The sequence below is a fragment of the Typopeltis vanoorti genome, chromosome 2, assembly GCF_054136105.1.
Source record: "Typopeltis vanoorti isolate ZY-2024b chromosome 2, IOZ_Tvanoo_1.0, whole genome shotgun sequence".
Classification (NCBI taxonomy): Eukaryota; Metazoa; Arthropoda; class Arachnida; order Uropygi; family Thelyphonidae; genus Typopeltis; species Typopeltis vanoorti.
The window spans coordinates 54,873,087-54,890,625 of record NC_143550.1 but is presented as its reverse complement, the minus strand read 5'-3'; the positions used below and the strand labels follow the sequence as shown (position 1 = coordinate 54,890,625).

Here is a 17,539-nt window from a genome sequence, read left to right as displayed (position 1 = left end):
CCACGATTTTACTATTAGGATACCAGGATGCAATGCGGTAACGTGTTTTCTGTTTTTCTAGGGTAGCGATTTCCATAAAATAAAATAAATAAAAATGCTGGTCTATAGAAAATATAAAAATTCAAATTTAGTTGAGAGCGAAAATGAAGGCATACACCCATACATAAAATAAAAAAATGTATATACTTAGCCCAGGCCTTTCCTAATTGATATATATATATATATATATATATATATATATATATATATATATATATATATATATATATATATATATATATATATAGTGCGCAAACATTGAATTAATTTAAGATGAGTTTAATAGATACATCTCCGTTAGATTGTATCTTAATATTGTCTCCCTTAATTAGTCTCGACTCCAGGTGTTTGTATAATAATAATATAGTATATGTAATAGGCCGCAAAAATTATTATCTTGAGAAAAAAAAAAGTTCCCATTACGTAATGGTGTGGAAAATGCTGCTCCAAGTTGCTTTAAAAGTAACCCTCTTGGGTGAGTAGAATCATAGCGTACTACTGGAAAATCCGAAGAGCCCACGGCAAATACGTCCCAGTACTCATGGGAGATACACTCTATTCTACACATCACTGTACGCTTTCTCTTTGCCAATACTTTGTATTGTAATCCCGGGGCTGTCATAACCCACTAAGCATTTAGGTATAGAGAGAGGGAAGAACGGGGCAAAATTGTATCCCAACCACAAAATCACATTAAAAAAAAAAATGTACATACTGTATATTTGTTGAATTTAGACGAATCAACATAGTGCTTGCCTAGAGGCAGCATATGCCTTAACAACGATTCTGTATAATTCTATGTGATAATTCGGTGTATTCTCTAGCCCGTTTTGCGGAAGGAATAATCACAGTTTCGGAACTGAAAAAATAAATGTTACCGCTATATCAGAATGGCCAACTCACTTTCCGTCGAAAAAGCACATAAAAATTCTTCTTGTCATGACGAGAATCACCCACGTCTTTTCTAATCGAAGGGCGGATAGCTCCTCTTTCTTCCAACTGGCATGGAAACTCTACTGTGGCTTCCTTCCCCCCTCCTATTATCACAAATATTTTCCAAGCTGTATTATTTACCATTGTCTCCACTTTAAAAATACAGTCACTGATGATGTGTTAAAATTATGAAACATACTCCTGGATTTCGAGTCCCTTCTAGGACGTGAGAAAGACTCTAGTAATCTTTATATGATGAAGTTGTCTTAGTACGTTTCTACGAGTTAACTAGTCTTGGATGGTGGGTAAGAACATTTTCCCCTAAAAATTGATTATCCATACACCTCTGTTCAAGATCCACTCATATATTGCATGACTAAATCATTCAATATATTATTATTATTACATGACACCTGCACATTATCCAAGAACTAATCGCAGAAGGGCACTCACCTAGTCTTTTCACTCCGTAGCCGTAAATCATTTGCTCTTCTCTATACGGAACCGGGCAGGAATCAGAACCATTGGAAATCTAACTAGTGATTTAATGCGAAAAACCCCTCGAACATCTGCAAACAAAAACTTGAAAGCAAAATCGCAGTATCAAGTGAAATTAGCAGACACTAAAGCCTTTTCGAACTTCTCAGCTGTGCTAGGCATCCAAATCCCCACTAGAAATTTAAATACCTATACAGTACTTTGCTTTCCAACTCACTTCATTTCTACTGTCCCCTATTAGATCTGAAAAATTTACATGTTATCTTTGATGAACAAATTTTAAATGCAGGGTTTTTTTCTCCAGGAAACTCGGGTTTTTTATCCCGCATACAGACAAATCGGCCCTTCAGAACACACGCAATTCACAGACAAAAAATACTAGTTGTGGTGGTGGTGGAGGTGGGCGGTAGATACCGTTGATGGAGATGATTCGTAGTACAGGTTCGGTGTAGTGGTTGAGACAGTTGTAGACCTCCAATGAGTCTTCGGACTCCTTGGAGATATCAGAAATAATAATAAAATAACGATGGATTTCAAAAATGATACAAGCTGCTGCTAGAGTGTAGTATAGTATATATAAAGTTGATAAAAATACATAGGGAAAAAAGTTTCCAATTAATAGAAATCGGACTTCCCAAATTTTTGGGAAGGAAACAGTCATTTCGGCTCAGGTTAGGACAATGTAATAGCGCTCCCGTTTGAATAAATGGTTAAATTTAAAATGGCATCGATGTGATTGCAAAAGACCGGTTTTCGATATATGTGTGTGTGTAGTATTTTCGGTTTTAAATTTTAACTTTTTAGATTTTTATTTTGTTTGAATTCTATAAGCAGGTGGCCAGCTGCCTCTCTTAACGGATGTGTTATCCATTCTTGTGTGTGTGTTGAAGATGAGAGTTGTGTATGCTTTCACACTGATGAAGAGATAGTTACAGATTGAATGGTTTCTTGTCTGTGTACAGGGTTGAGGTATTCTTCTTCAGAATGCAAATTGCTTCAGTTTCCGATGGAAGGGGTCAGTTGAACTAACCGGGTGCTCCGAGTAGACATGCCGGATTGTTCCCGTTTGGTCACCGAAGAGAGAATTTTCTAGTAAATCCAGATTAAATTTATGTATTAAATTTTTTAAAAAAAATGTAGTTTGTGCCACATTCTTCATTTTATGTCAACACAAAGTTTAGTGGGTCTACTCCGGTAGAATAGGTCCCAATTAATGGGTGTTTGCTGAGATGATGAAGGGTTCTCTGGTGAAGCTATTTGCTTTTCCATTAATATTACATATTAATGAATAAACGTATCTAGGCATATAAGAAACATATTTTTAATAGACAGTTCCAGATTTTACGAAACTTAAAAATACCTATATCACACGTAATGTTAACTTCATTAGATTTAATATAATCCCAATATTTATCAACGGCTCTAGATGGAATACCATAGTTATCCTGAACTTTTCGCTGACTATGAATCATTCGAGGTATGCCTTCACGAAGCATGCCGTACATAATATAGCTTTAGTGAAAGCAACTGGGAGGGTCTTTGAGAAAACAGCACTAGAAATCCGCCATGCTATGTTCATTATTAGATTAACGTGGCCCCAAATATTAAAAAAAATATATTGTTTCCTGAGCATAGGTCATGTAGTTAATGAAATTGAATTCCTTTTCAGAATCCAGAGTAATTCTAGGATGTTTGTGGGTTTACGTTAAAGTTATTGTAATGAAAAATATGGATGTAAGGAAAAATTAATAATCGTTTGTAATCTGATCTGGCATGCTCTATTGCTGAATATACACCTAAGTTTGTTTCCCAATAAAAAAAAATTGATATACATATGTGCTGCAATTACACGATTGTTATTACCCCGCTATAGCTTACCCCTTGTTGTTTGATATGCGACTTTTTCTCCTTCACCACTATAGTTGGAATTACAGTCAAAGAAAATTGAGTATGTTTTGTTGACCACGAATAAAGTTGTAAGAATCACTCAGTGGAAAATGCTTCTATACCATTGACGATCGTCTCTACTGAAGTGACCTGACTTATTAAATACATCAACAAAAAGGTTTACTGACGTGAATACAAGACTTATTTAGACATTGGACAACAATTATAAGGCATAATGGAGATTATATCGATGAAATGTCTTTGGTTTAACAGCAGGAGTACAGTGTGCAATACTGAAATGACTCGTACACTTACTGGGGATCCTAATTAAAGGCAGTACAAAGTTGTTTTATTCTGCTGTTGGTTTCTCCATTATGGAGAAACAATCATAACACTTATACTCTTGAATTCTAATGAATAAAGCAATTGTCTTATTCTTTGAGTGTTGGTGGTCGCAGGAGTCCATTTCATGGTATATCCTGCTACTAAAGAGTTGGTGCGTCAGTCCTGTACACCCACCCGCTATAGCTTACCTCTTCCATACACCGTAAGTATATGGCCTGGGATAATCGTTCTGATTTGCTATAATGTTAGTTCAAGTCTCAACTAAGATATGCATAGCTAACTGATCAGGTATCTTTGCTAACTATATCCTGGTGAGAAAATAGTTATCGTTTCTCTCCAACATCAGTAAATATATTTGTTATGCAAATTCCCGTATGAGACTAATTCACTTTCAGACGAAAAGTTCCTCACATTCTAGATGGAATTCGAATTCTTGTGTTTTGAACCGAAATTAGCGCGACTTCCCATAAATTTTACTGTGGAGGTACTTGCGTCCACAGTACAGTTGCGTAGTTCATGTTATACCCAGAAAAGAGATCTTCTTTTGCTTAGAAAGTGTATATTATGAAAATAATTATGTTAATTGTAAGACAAACTGAGTTTTATAAGCACTGAAGTAAACAAAGTTGTGCTTCTCTTTAGCACTATCTAAAGAACGACGCATCATGTATCTTTTAATTGAAAAGATAGATTGAAATCTTAGTGACTTCAGGATTCTTTATAAGAACATTTTTCAACCGAAGATGAGCTAATCTTATACTGGCATCGCAAGGTTTATCCTCCAGTAAAACAGGTAACAAATAGATGCATATGTTTACTGATAAGCATATGCATCTATGTACAGGGTTTCTCTCTAGTAAAATATACAGTACCCTCGACTATCAGATAGCAAGACCGTAACAAGGATTATTATGCCAAATCAAAATAATAGCAGTTCGGTAAATGTGAGGATGTTATTGCATCACAACTCATTGCAAAATGTCATGGAGATCAGCATTTCCCCTCCCCACTTCATAAAGTTTCAAGAACAGAGATTGATACTTGGTTTAAAATTTCACATATACATATTCATTATGAAATGCAATACATGATTATTTAAATTAAACACTAGAAATACAAGCAAATTAATATAACCCTTATTGGTGCGTATTGGTCCGATGCAGTTACCCTGACCGTAAAAAATCTCTCATCTTATAAGAACATTCGTTAATCACGAAACTGTAGGATTTCCAACTGAAAGTGAGTTTAGCTCATATATATGGAAGTAGTAAGATTTCCACTTTTTCCACACTTCAAGATATCCACATACTTTTTTTTTACCTTTCCTCAGTTGTGGTCTTTATTCCCGCAAAGTAGCTAAACCAGCCGGAGAACGTGCAGTTAACATATACAGGGTGTTCGGGATAAATTTGACATATTTATAATTAATTATATTTTTCCGTAAGTTACATGTATTAACACACACTTCTCTTCATTTAAAAGTTTGGACCCTTCTTCATTCATATACAAGATGTCAGAAAGGATGGATAGCTGGAACCCACCTGAATCATGGAAGAGAATAACTTGTATCATGATGATTCGTGCCCGCCATCAAAATAAGGATATTACGACTGCTGCCCAATGCTCCCTGAATACAGTAAAAACAATCAGGCATGAACTAGAGACTTGCAATGGTGACTACGAGGATGTAGCAAGAAGAAAGATCCCTAGCAGACGATCTGATTGCGTTCGTACAGCAGAATTCCTCGCAAATCTGCAGGAACAGGTGTTGAAGAACCCTGGCATTGGAATTCGGGCTTTGTTCGTGGAGTTGCTAACTGTAGTCAAGCCCTGGATAACAAGGGTAGCCAATGGTAGGCCGTATGTATGGCAGCAGGATTCGGCCCCTTGCCACACCTCTGGGACAAGTCAAAAATGGTTGTCTGAAAATTTCTACGACTTCACCAGTCCAAATGTTTGGCCTCCAAACTCCCCAGACCTTAACCCCATGGATTATTTTGTATGGGGCGCAGTTGAAAAAGACACCAATCGCACTTCCAGTAATACAAAAGCCCAGTTAATGGATAAAATTAAAACAGTTTTTGCGGCCCTTCCCAGGGAGACTGTAGCATCAGCTTGTTCGAGGTTCCGAAGCAGAATTGAAGCTGTGATCGATGCTAATGGTGGTTATTTTGAGTAAATCTTGTTGATAGTATTGTAATTAACTCTGCCTGTAATGTTTTTTTGTCAATTCATTAAATTTAATAGATACAAAGAAGATTTTCTTTTTCCTTACGAAACTGTCAAATTTATCCCGAACACCCTGTATGTATACGCAACTCGCAGCCATAGTTAATTTGGCGTAATTCTAATCAGTACCCTACTTATTATAGTAATGGCACTCATTACTAGAAGCATGCTATTTGTAATAAAATTTACCTCGTGCAGCAGCTACAAACTGATGATATGTAGGTTAATGTCATTCACTAGCTGGCATATTTGTACTACGAAACAGTCACCCTCCCCCATCACTCATACACACATTACGTAGAGAGAGACAGAAGGAGAATAAAATAGGCTGTATTTTACTGCCTAAACAACGAATTCCCATACCTACACTGAATTGAGTATTTTTAGAAATGTTATCATATTCCTTTTTTTTTTTTTTGTAGAAACTATGAAAGTTTCGTTACGAAGTTTGACCAGGGAACCCACGTGAACACACTCGTCGGCACTTACAAGTTGCCATAGCGCGAACCCCCATAGAAGACATGATCGCTTGCCCAAGCGTCCATATATCCGCATTCTATTGGTCCATTTTGATAAGGCCTCACTGGCCTGACAGCTGTTTCGAACTTGTTGGCTCTCATCAGAGATCAGGCAGTAACCCCAAGTGAGCAAAAACTTTCGTTCTTATTCGGCTTTGAAATAATGCTGGATTTAATATCCACTTGATTTATATGGTTTTGCCTTTTGGCTCTTTATTTTAGTAAATTCCTTTTTTAAAGTGATAAAGCTTCAGTTTATTTTATTTTTCAATAAAATAACCTAATTATAGTTATTGTACTGAAGTCATTCGTTATTAAGAACGCTTAAGAATATATTAAAAAGCTTTATGCGCTTGCAAATAAAACATGTCTTTTGTAATTGATTTTAGTAGCTTTTATTTTCGCTGCCGTTATAGCAACACAGGCGCAAATTTACATAGATAGAATTGAATTCGCCCGTAAGACTAGTTTGCAATTGTTCCGTTGTCGTGATATGGGTGTTTTTATATGCATTGAGTAACTGAATGAAATCGTTCTTACTTTTTCATTTGGTATAGTAGGTGAGAGAAAATACTTCTCTAAGAAACAACTTTTCCTCCATTTTTCTCTCGTGAGTGCTTCGGATTGTAATTTAATGTTAAGCATTCTTCTAGTGATGTTGTCGTTTCGAGATTATTTTTAGTGGCGTGCAGACAGAAAGTTTGATAACCTTTTAGAAACAAGTCGCTTTATATCGGGCATTTATCATCATTCCATTGCCGCACCAAACATTTTCCTTGATAAAGTCATTATAGAAATTTGCGTAGGCGTAGCTTAGTTGCCAACACGATCACTTTTCAGATAATGGCTAGGTTCACGTGTAGCCGTGATCATTACCTTTGCTCCAGAGAAGTAAGCCTCTAATTTGATGTTGCATATTTATTTTATTTCATATATATATATATATATATTTTTTTTTTTTTTTTTTTTTTTTTGGGAGGATATGCTTCGGTATTTCTTTTCTGTTTGAATATGAATATAACAAGCAAGGGAAGAGGACATTGAACGGATTAACTAAGGAATGGCCAATTTACGAAACATTAAGTTGCTTTCTACTACCGTTCAAGATCGATAGCATGTAAAATTCATCCGAGCAGCAAAGAAAAATCATTTTAGAAAAGAAGCAATCCTTTTTTAATTAATTAAAAAAAAGTTGTTTTTGAAGAACTCTTGTAGTATCTTTAACATTGAAAGCTTACCGATCATATTAGTAAAAATCGTTTAACTCAAGCTGATGTTATTTCTCATGTCATTTAAAAGTTCTAATAATAGCCGATGTCGGTGAAGGAGATAGCATTCCCCGTAATGTTTGACAAACATCGTGATATGGATGTTTGTATGAATCTTTTCAACTTATGAAATTTATTTACGGTATCACATTTTTTTTTAAACACATAAACCACAGTTTTTTGATTTTCATTACGTCATCAGCATTGTTCCCGTCTTATTGGTTGGTTTGATTTCAGTGGCGAATGGACAACTGAACCATATTGTGCCATGCCTAACTCTCTAGTCATTATTATTATAACGGTGTCTCCATGGGGTCAAAAGACTCATCGTGGGAGACCCTACATTGACACACTAACCATTATTCACACAATACCTATCATCAGTGGCGGATTACCCATTAAGGCAATGTGGTGCCTCAAGCTTTGGGAGCCCCCAAACCAAGACATTTTCCCATAGTGTTTTAAAATAGATTAATGTTTTCAGTAAACATCATAAAAATCTTGATTATTTTAAGCGAAAATTTTTTCAAAACAATTATTGCGTTTTAATAGGTTTTTGAACGTATTTTGAGCAGTGCGCACTATCTACGCTTTAAATTAAACCGCATTACCAATGTCGGCGCACGGCGCTGTTGACAGCTTCGAGGTCACGAAAACTGATTGCATTGCCGAGATAGGAAGTGTCGCCTGGTTTCTCCTTAACTTCATTTGTTATTGAATCGTGTAAGAGTGAGGTGTTTGTTTCAAAAATAACTTTTTAATGTGACTTTTCGTGTTTTCATTATTTGACTGTAGTGCAAGTAAAAAAAAAATTTGTAAAATTGTAAAAAAAACGATAAAAAATTAAAAAATTTTTTTTATTATTTATCATCCTTTAACGGGCAGAAAAATCCAGAAGTTCAAAAAATTCAAAAGTACAAAATTTCATTTTTTTGCCACCTAACTTTTATTTTTTTTATTCTTTTTTATTATTATTATTTTTTGGGGGGCCCCAACTATCCTTAATCCGCCACTGCCTATCATACTTATCTTTAAATTCATTCGCAGACGAAGCATTCACAACCACTTCTGCAACGCATTCCACCCATTCACAACCCTCCAAACAAAAAATCTAGTCCTAACGCCCTTTTAAACCACACTCTTATACAATCTCCAGGGTGGTCCCTCGATCTCCCCCCTCCCTGCACTGATCTTAATAAAGTCATCGGTATCAATCCTGTAAAACTCCTTTAATAATTTATATGCCTCTATCATATCTCCTCTCCTACGCCTATCAGCTAGTTTTTGGAGCCCACAGACCTTCAATCTATCCTCGTAGGAAACATCCCACAGACCTACAACATTCTTTGTAACTAGCCTCTGAATCCTTTCCACCATTTCTTCATCACCAACAAATCCAGGTGACCATATCTGTGCACAGTAATCCAAATGCCGTCTTATTAATGCCTTATAAAGTGGAACCATCACTTGTCCTTGCTTGTTAGTGTGCTCTTCAACAACCATATAATTTGATGTGATATTTTGGCAACCTTTGCAGTGTGCCCTTTAAACTTAAGTTTTCTGTCCACAATAATTCCCAAGTCCCTTGCCTCGTCAACTTCTTGCGGTTTAGTTCCATTAATATAGTAAACAGCATGCGATCTCGTCTTCCTGTGCATCACCTTACTTACCCACGTTAAACTGACGGCTATTTACCTTAGTCCATACCGTCAGCCTATTTAAGTCATCCTGCAAAATATCTGAATTGACTATCGCTCTTCTTAATTTTGCATCATCAGCAAACAAATGGATATTTCCAATATCATTAATATACAAATTAAATAATACAAGACCAAGCACTCAGCCCTGAGGTACACCGCTGTCACCTGCCTTTTCCTGGACTCACTTCCTCCAAACCATTGACAGTATTACTCTGCTATTATAGGTGTTGTCTTTCCTTGTGGGTAAGAAAAACTTACGTGCAATCTGGTTTCGGTCTTGACAAAGGCCTTAAACATTAGACAACAAAAACTTACATGCATTCTAGGTTCGGTCTTGATTGACAAAGGTCTTAAATATTGAATAAAAATATTTTATTTGAGAAAAAAAAATCTCTCTCGCTTTAATTCCAGTTAGTGTGTGTACCTACAATTGTTTTAAAATAATTTCCAAGCGTAATTGCGATAGTTTATCTGTAAAATAAGGAGTTCCACCTGAAAATTATTGCTGTCATTTAATCCGAGGCATTATTCAGAACATTCTATGAAGTGTTCCCAGTCTGTCTAAAACAAACCACAACAACTGTAGCTGATCTCTCAGTGTGAGACTGTTTTCAAGTTGTCCTCTTTGAAGTTGAGCTGTGACTCCTTTTTTTGCAAGGGAAAAAAACAAACAAAAAAAAAGGCACGGTAGTCATTCCTCACTCACTTTTACTTTCTCGACTCCAATTCGATTATCCAATAAACCTTGTTAGTCCACTCCTTACATCGATAGTTGCAATCTATCGATGTAAATTCTTGGTCCACCACTTATCAATAAAATTTATCGGACTGTAATTTTGTGAATATTTTGGATCCCACTCCTAATAGTTAATAAACTATTGAAAAAAAAGTGAATATTATGATTTTTTTTTTTTTTTTTTTTTTTTTTGAGAATCAGAAACGCTTTGTCCAACGATACGGTAGTATATTTTGTTAACCTAATTGTAGTTGCATCCATATTCTATCCTATCACGCTAGATAAAGCACAGATAAGGTTAAGAAATTCCTTATATTCACATTAAAATATACTGCAATTTTTAGCACTTTTAACAAAGTAAATGAAATTGCTTTCTGAGGGAAATATTCTTAAATATTTTATTCCCCAGACATAACAAGAAAGTGACTTCTACAAATCAACATAACCATATCTTAATTACAGGTCTTCATTAAAAGCAGCTATTACATTGCCATAAAAATGTAATGAAAATAATGTTTTCGCTCTCCATCAACCCATCACCCTCTGTAATTAACTTTTCGAGATGATAAATGGTCACGCCTTATTTTGACGACCGAGAAACGTAGTCGCAATAATTTTTCCGGAGAATGCTATCACGCCTACTTTTATTAGAAACACAACAGTTGCTGAAGCATCTTTAATAAGTGAATGTATTTCGTCACTATATTAAAATCAACTTTAATTAATCATATGAGCAGCTAAGGCCATAAAAAATCTTTTCACACAAATATCATCTTCTCATGACAACAGACGTTTTTATGATTATCATCATATAATATTTAGTCAGCTGCTTCATTACACGCTGGTATGAAGAGACAGCATTATAGCCTAGACTTGCTCTCTTAAAAATAGAGATTCGAGGAAACAGGTGTTCCGTAACTTTATTATTTCTAGCTAACATTTTGTATGATCATTAGAAGCATTTCTGTATTCGTTTATCTTACCGAATTGAATTAATGTGGCCTTTTTAATAATCATTATGATATAACAGCTGAGTAGGTAACTAAATTCTGTGTTAGATGATGGTTAGGCTTAATAGTGAGATATCTAAACCGAGGAAGTATTTGTCTGCATCGTGTGTGGATGGTTTGTCCTTTTTGCCAAAAAAAAAATCTGTTTCGATTGCAAAGGTCCAGATTATGTTTCTCCGGGTTTGTAATCCTCTCTTTTGACAGATTTTAAACCACCTATGTGTGTGGGTGCATGAATTCCACCCATGCAAGTATGATAATATATAGTAGTAGTAGTATTTTACTAATACTAGTAGAATAACTTGGAACTGCGATAAACCTGAGAGCTAAATTACAGAAGTTGGATATCCCTGTAATATTTACCTACAGCGCCAACTAGTTAACAATTTTATCCTTTTGTGTACGAAATCACTCCTGATTTCAAGGCTATTTAATAAATGATTCTTCTTCTTTCCCCTCGTTACAATTAGATTTTTAATTGGTATACAAATTGAAATTATACGCGACACCTCCAAGGAGTCCAAAGACTCATCGCGGGTGGGTATATACTACTCTACCCCGCTACACACACATAAATACTCTACCGACTATTTAATTCTACTGCTGCACACAATGCCATCCACCACCACTACCAGAGTATTTTGGTCTGTAAATTGCGTGTGTTCTGATGGCCGATTTGCCTGTGCGCGGGATGAAAAACCCGAGTTTCCTGTAGGAAAAAACCATGCTATCCCCGTAGGAGATCGGCTAACTGACCGTCAGTTGAAAAAGCCCATATAAATAATATGTGTAGGTAAATAAATGATGTAAATGATAATGTATGTTTCTCTTTTCTATAAATGGACGGTTTTATTCACATCACGATTCGAAGTGACAATAATAATTCCTCTCTGGCTTGATACAATTTGGTATTAAGGATCATCATTAAAATTGTTCTGATTGTTTCAGTTTTACTCTTAATAGCATCGGTAGCAAATCCGAAATTAGTCTACAGTAAAAAATTTGACAAAAAGAACATCTCTAGTTCAATAGTCGAGATAATGAATGCTAACGTTATACTAGAATGCGATTATGGACCGCACCTTTTTTTTATTATTGTCTGAGGACATTTCCTTATTTGTTGGAATAATGTTCTTTTGTCTAAGTGTCCAATATAAATGATCTGATGGAAAACCAAAATTAAAAGGATTCGACAATTTTGAATAGTAATCCTAAATAATGCATATCATCAAATTCCATTTGGTCACTGTAATTCGAATAATTAGTTCGAATATCCTTGTGGTAACATTTGCTAATAAAAATGATCCAGTTGAAATCAAAATGGAACTACATGGATTCCAGTGCAATTACAAATACAGTTATATTAAATTCTATTTAATCGCTTCGTTCTTCTACATCCTTTAGAAGGATAGTATATAACTTCTCTGGTCTTTCATCTGTCATTCTTTCCACATAATTCTCTTCATTTTTTTCTCGGTATTCTAATATTTTATCATTTAGGATGCACATTCAACTGTTTTTCTAATATCTATATTTCTGATACGATTTAATCACGTACATCCTTTGCTTATCTTAGCATGTTTTATATCTGTAGTTTGCCTTTTAATAAGATATTTTCTGTTCGGTGTTCATGTTTCTGATCCCTACATCGATATAGATATGACCGTTACTTAATAGAATTTTGTTTATATTTTTTTTCAGATTTTGTGTCAAGTTTTCATTGTTCCACATATTTCTGAAATCTATTCTTTTTTTTTTTTTTTTTTTGGCTTTATCAGTTTCGTTACTAAATATAATGCTGCACCCTGAATAGTTAAACTGTGACACTTGTCCAAGTACACAGTTATCAAAATTTAAAAACATTTTTAGAATATTTTTATTTTCTTGTATTATTTATTAATCACCTGCAGAAAACACTTATTAAAATGTCATATATATATATATATATATATATATATATATATATATATATATATTGAAGGAAGTAATCAGACCAATGACTCATCGCTGGAGGCTACTCTACACGACTCACCAACACATTATGTCACACGCAACACCATCTACGGCACTAATAGCACAATTTGTTCTGTAAATTGTGCGTGTACTAGAGATAAAAAAAAAAAAATCGAGTTTCTCGGAGAAAAACCCTGCTACCTCCAGGGAGAAAAACCCTGCTATATGCGATCGACTAACTCACTTTCAATTGACAATTCTTATAAAGATTCTCTTGTCTTGACGAGAATCAAGCTGAGTAAGGGCGCATGTCCGGTCGTTCCACGGAGGCGCTTCATTTTATTATCTAACACTTAACCGTCTACGAATAACCGACCAGTCCAGATGATCTAACTGCTGTCTAAAATATGTTCATCTGTCAAAGAATTCTTCAAATGTGCAGTAACATCACTTTTGTGGATGGGTTTGACATTAAAAAAAATCTGTTAACATTATTTATAGCACTGTTAGACAAATTCTTACAAAGGCAAACGGTGGAGGGATTATTACATCTTATGTTATATGTTATCATGGAACCAGTAGTTGTAGCGGAATTACCTTTCTTAAACTACAATTTACCTGGAGTTGTTCTACCTGTTAATTAACAGTGGACCTGTACAGAATTCAGGTACGCGATATGCCTGAATTCCTAATAAAAGCTGGGTTACAAAGTCCAACTGATTATGCTGCATCAAATTTGCTCGTCCTTTTTCAATAGTGTCAGTAGTTCGAAAGAAAAGAAAAATTATAAGAAAAGTTCTGCAAGCAATATCTGATACAAGAAATACAGCGTGGACCACAAATCACGAAAGGGGTTTAAACATTTAATAACTTTTTTATTAATTATTTTTACTTTTTTTATTTGATAATGAAATACAGAATTTGGATTTTTTTTTCCTTTTTTGTTGTGGGAAACCACATCACCTACATGCTTTCCATTTTCAGCTTGAAAATGGAAAGCATGTAGGTGAATATACAAAGACGGCATGTGCCCTAAATTCCTCACGAATGATTTCCTTCAGCAGTTGGTTTGTTCGCATACACCTTTTTCTTCAGGTAACTCCATGGGAAGAATTCTGGAGTCGTCAGATATGGAGAACGTGATGGCTAGTTAATATAATCTAATGCTGATTTTTGCTTCGTTGTTGGGTTCTACACTTTTCCATGATTAATTTTCCAAATGTTCCTTAGAATTCCCGAAAAAAAGTAAAATGAAAAAATTAATAATTAAAAAAAGTTATTCACATTTAAAAGCCCTTCGTCACTTATGGGCCACCTTGTAGAAAGCTGTACATAGATTTGCGCACAATTAGTAATATCTGTTCGTAAGTAAAAACGATAGCGACAACAAAATAAACGAATATGTGCTATATTGAAATAAGTATTGAGACAGCACTGTACTTCAAATTGTAGATACATCGGCAACGTATGTTTTTTTATGCTGATCACATTTTCCATTCTCCTAGGCATACTCTCCACCAGTCTGGTCTAAAACACATCCCTCATTATCACATTCTTCCTTCAACACGGTCTCTGGTCTGGCCTGCATCCAGTCTTCCAGTTGGTTCCAGGGATATTTTGTTGGTTTCAGATCGGTACTCTGTTCAGAACACTCAAGTTTTTCGTATCATTTTATTCAAACCATGTCGCATCAGTATTCGCACTATGATAGATTACACTGTCGTGTTAAAGAGACATGAGTCTGCTCCGTAACGCTCTAACAAAGAACCATTGTATTATTTAGAAGTGTTTCATATATGTTGATGTTTATCCTTCCAAAAACTACAACAAAGGTCCGATCCCATAGAGGAGAAACAATTCTTGATTCACGATATTCATGTGTCTGTGCTTGATTCGCACAGAATTCGGGAGCAGAATTCATTAGCCTGATTAATGTTTGACTTATGTGCAGCTGCGCTTTTATAGAAACCGAAACTTTTTACCTAGTGTTTCCCTATACTAACCTGAACCACTTTATACGCTTGGTTGATCGGTTACGCATCACACTACCAAAATTTCCTTACCATCCGTCGAATCACCCTTTGATTCCCCTTGAGTCTTTTTGTGCAGTTTTTGGCTGTTACTCCATCAGCTGATAATGGTGTCTACAATTAGTTTTTAGATGATTCAGAATGCAGACTTTTGAAGAGGTCACGAATAGATGATATGGAATCTTATGATTATTGTAGAGATGTTTGCGGAGAAAGCGCTTCTCCCTTTTACATTTCCATTCTTTCCTCATCTCACTGTTGAGATATTTTGGTAGATCATATTGAAAGTTATTCATATGTGACGTCATTTTAACGCCGTATGCTCACTTCCGTACTTCATTAGGAGTGAAGACTTCTGCTAGAAGAAGTGGTAGGATCGCAGATGCCCTTTCTGCAAGGAATTAGTAGAACAATCGCAAACATTCATGCCCCTAGCGGGATTCGAACCCGCAGCCTCTGGGCTGGAGATCGTATATGCCAACCACTAGGCCGTCTCTTATTTAAATGAATAAAAATTCTTATTATTTGGAAAGTTTTCTAGATATTTTTGCGATTTGTATTGTTCAAGTTTGTCAAAATAAATAAATATGAATTTATCGCAGTGTTGCGAAGCGGAAAAATGTACTTATTTTAGACAAAGCCGTTTGATATCAAATTTGACTAATAAAGTACACGTGTTAGTAGACTGGTTTAGCATACATTTTGCACATTTTTGAATTCGAATTGCAGTTAACAGGAGAAGCTATTTCTGATTCACTTCTCACGTATAAGAAGTCAGTTATTAATGAATTACCAAAGATAAAATTAAAGTTTTTTACTTCTCTAAAAGTTGTGCGGCTCATAAAGCAATTATTTTATTAGTTATTTCTCTGAGCTAAATGGGGGTGACGGAATCCTGGAATTTAAGAGGGTTCACATTTAACAAGTACTATAGGTTGTATGTTTTAATTTGATATGAAAACTGTTATATCGTACTTGTTATAGGTCCAGATTTATTGGGACTGTTCAGAACGATTTTTAATCACGCTACCGGCCAAGACGTCTATAGACGTCAAGGTTATCATGGATGCGAAGTGCATATTAAAATTGTAATATCATTGATATCACATTGAAATATATGATGGATACGAAGCGTATGAGGATGCATATTTGATCCATAATGGCCGGTAAGGTGGTTTTAACTTTGTTCCAGAATAATATTTTTAGCTGTAACCTACTTAATGGCGAATAAATTTACATATTCGTAAATAAATAAAACTGAATTAACCTATACAAATCGGATTCCGATTACAGTTGGGAAAAAAGACACGTGCATTTTGGTTAAAAAATTTGGGATTCGAATCAAGGAACATATTTAGACTCTTCTCCTCTTTTTTTTGTGCTGGCAAAAACATGACTTGGAACCATTCTTATTAAAAATATTTACATTTGCTCACCTAGAATTGTGATTTTTTTTTGCTATTACTACAAAACTGAAGCCAAGTGCCGAAATGAATAAGTTTTGAAGAATATAAGGAAATCCTGTGTTTTGTTTTCTTTAATTTCATAGCAATTTTATGCTCTTCCTAAGAATAATTTCATGTTTGTTATACATAATGTTATTACGTGGTTTAAAGATTTGAAAGTGTGATAGTCCTAGTTAAACTCACTATAATGTAGCTTTTGTAGAATCACTCTACTTTCATTTAGGTAAAAGGGCGTTTCATTTCATAAAAAGCCAACTCTCTCATCAAAAATTAGCAACTGTAATACTAGAATATGCACACACCACTCTGTTCGGCCATGTGCATGTGTGATAACTGTGGTTTGTAAATATGGTTTTGCTTCAACAAGTAGCAGGCTGTTAGAGGAAATGTTCTGCCTACTACACACACACACACAGAGGAGGGGAGAGAGAGAAGTTAAATCACCCAACAAAGAAAGCGAGGAAGTGAATCGGCAAATAGAGGAAATCGTGGACGCTTGTTGTAATGAGTTACGCTTGTACGATGTCACCTGTTTCTCAACAATAAATGTCTTCATTCTGATTGGCGGACGTTAACGTTCGCGTGTCACTGTTGTTTTCAAAGACAGGATGTCGTATGGAATGGCGTGAAGGACTTAATCTAATCAAATATTCTTCCAGTATGTGTACATATACTTGTTTTGGTAAAGCATTGTATTTTGAAAGGCTCTGTAATCTAATATTGTTCGCTGTTATCACAATGAAATAGAATAACAACAAATGGATTACAGACTCTTTCTGGGAACAAATGGTTTTCTTATCACTTCTACGTGTACTCACCAGTTCAGTGTCATCTTTAAGAATATGAGGCCTTAAGCCCAACGTTATTTGGGGACACCTACTGCAAATATTCACGGAAAGAAAGAAATGGAACTAAAAAGAAGTCATT

At 35.2% G+C, this 17,539-nt stretch overlaps 1 protein-coding gene across 1 annotated transcript in view; it reads left to right on the top strand.

Moving 5' to 3' along the window:
• The window catches only part of LOC150109022 (ubiquitin carboxyl-terminal hydrolase 31-like), a 240,241-nt gene that overhangs the window by 1,465 nt on the left and 221,237 nt on the right, over positions 1-17,539 (top strand). The window lies entirely within an intron of this gene.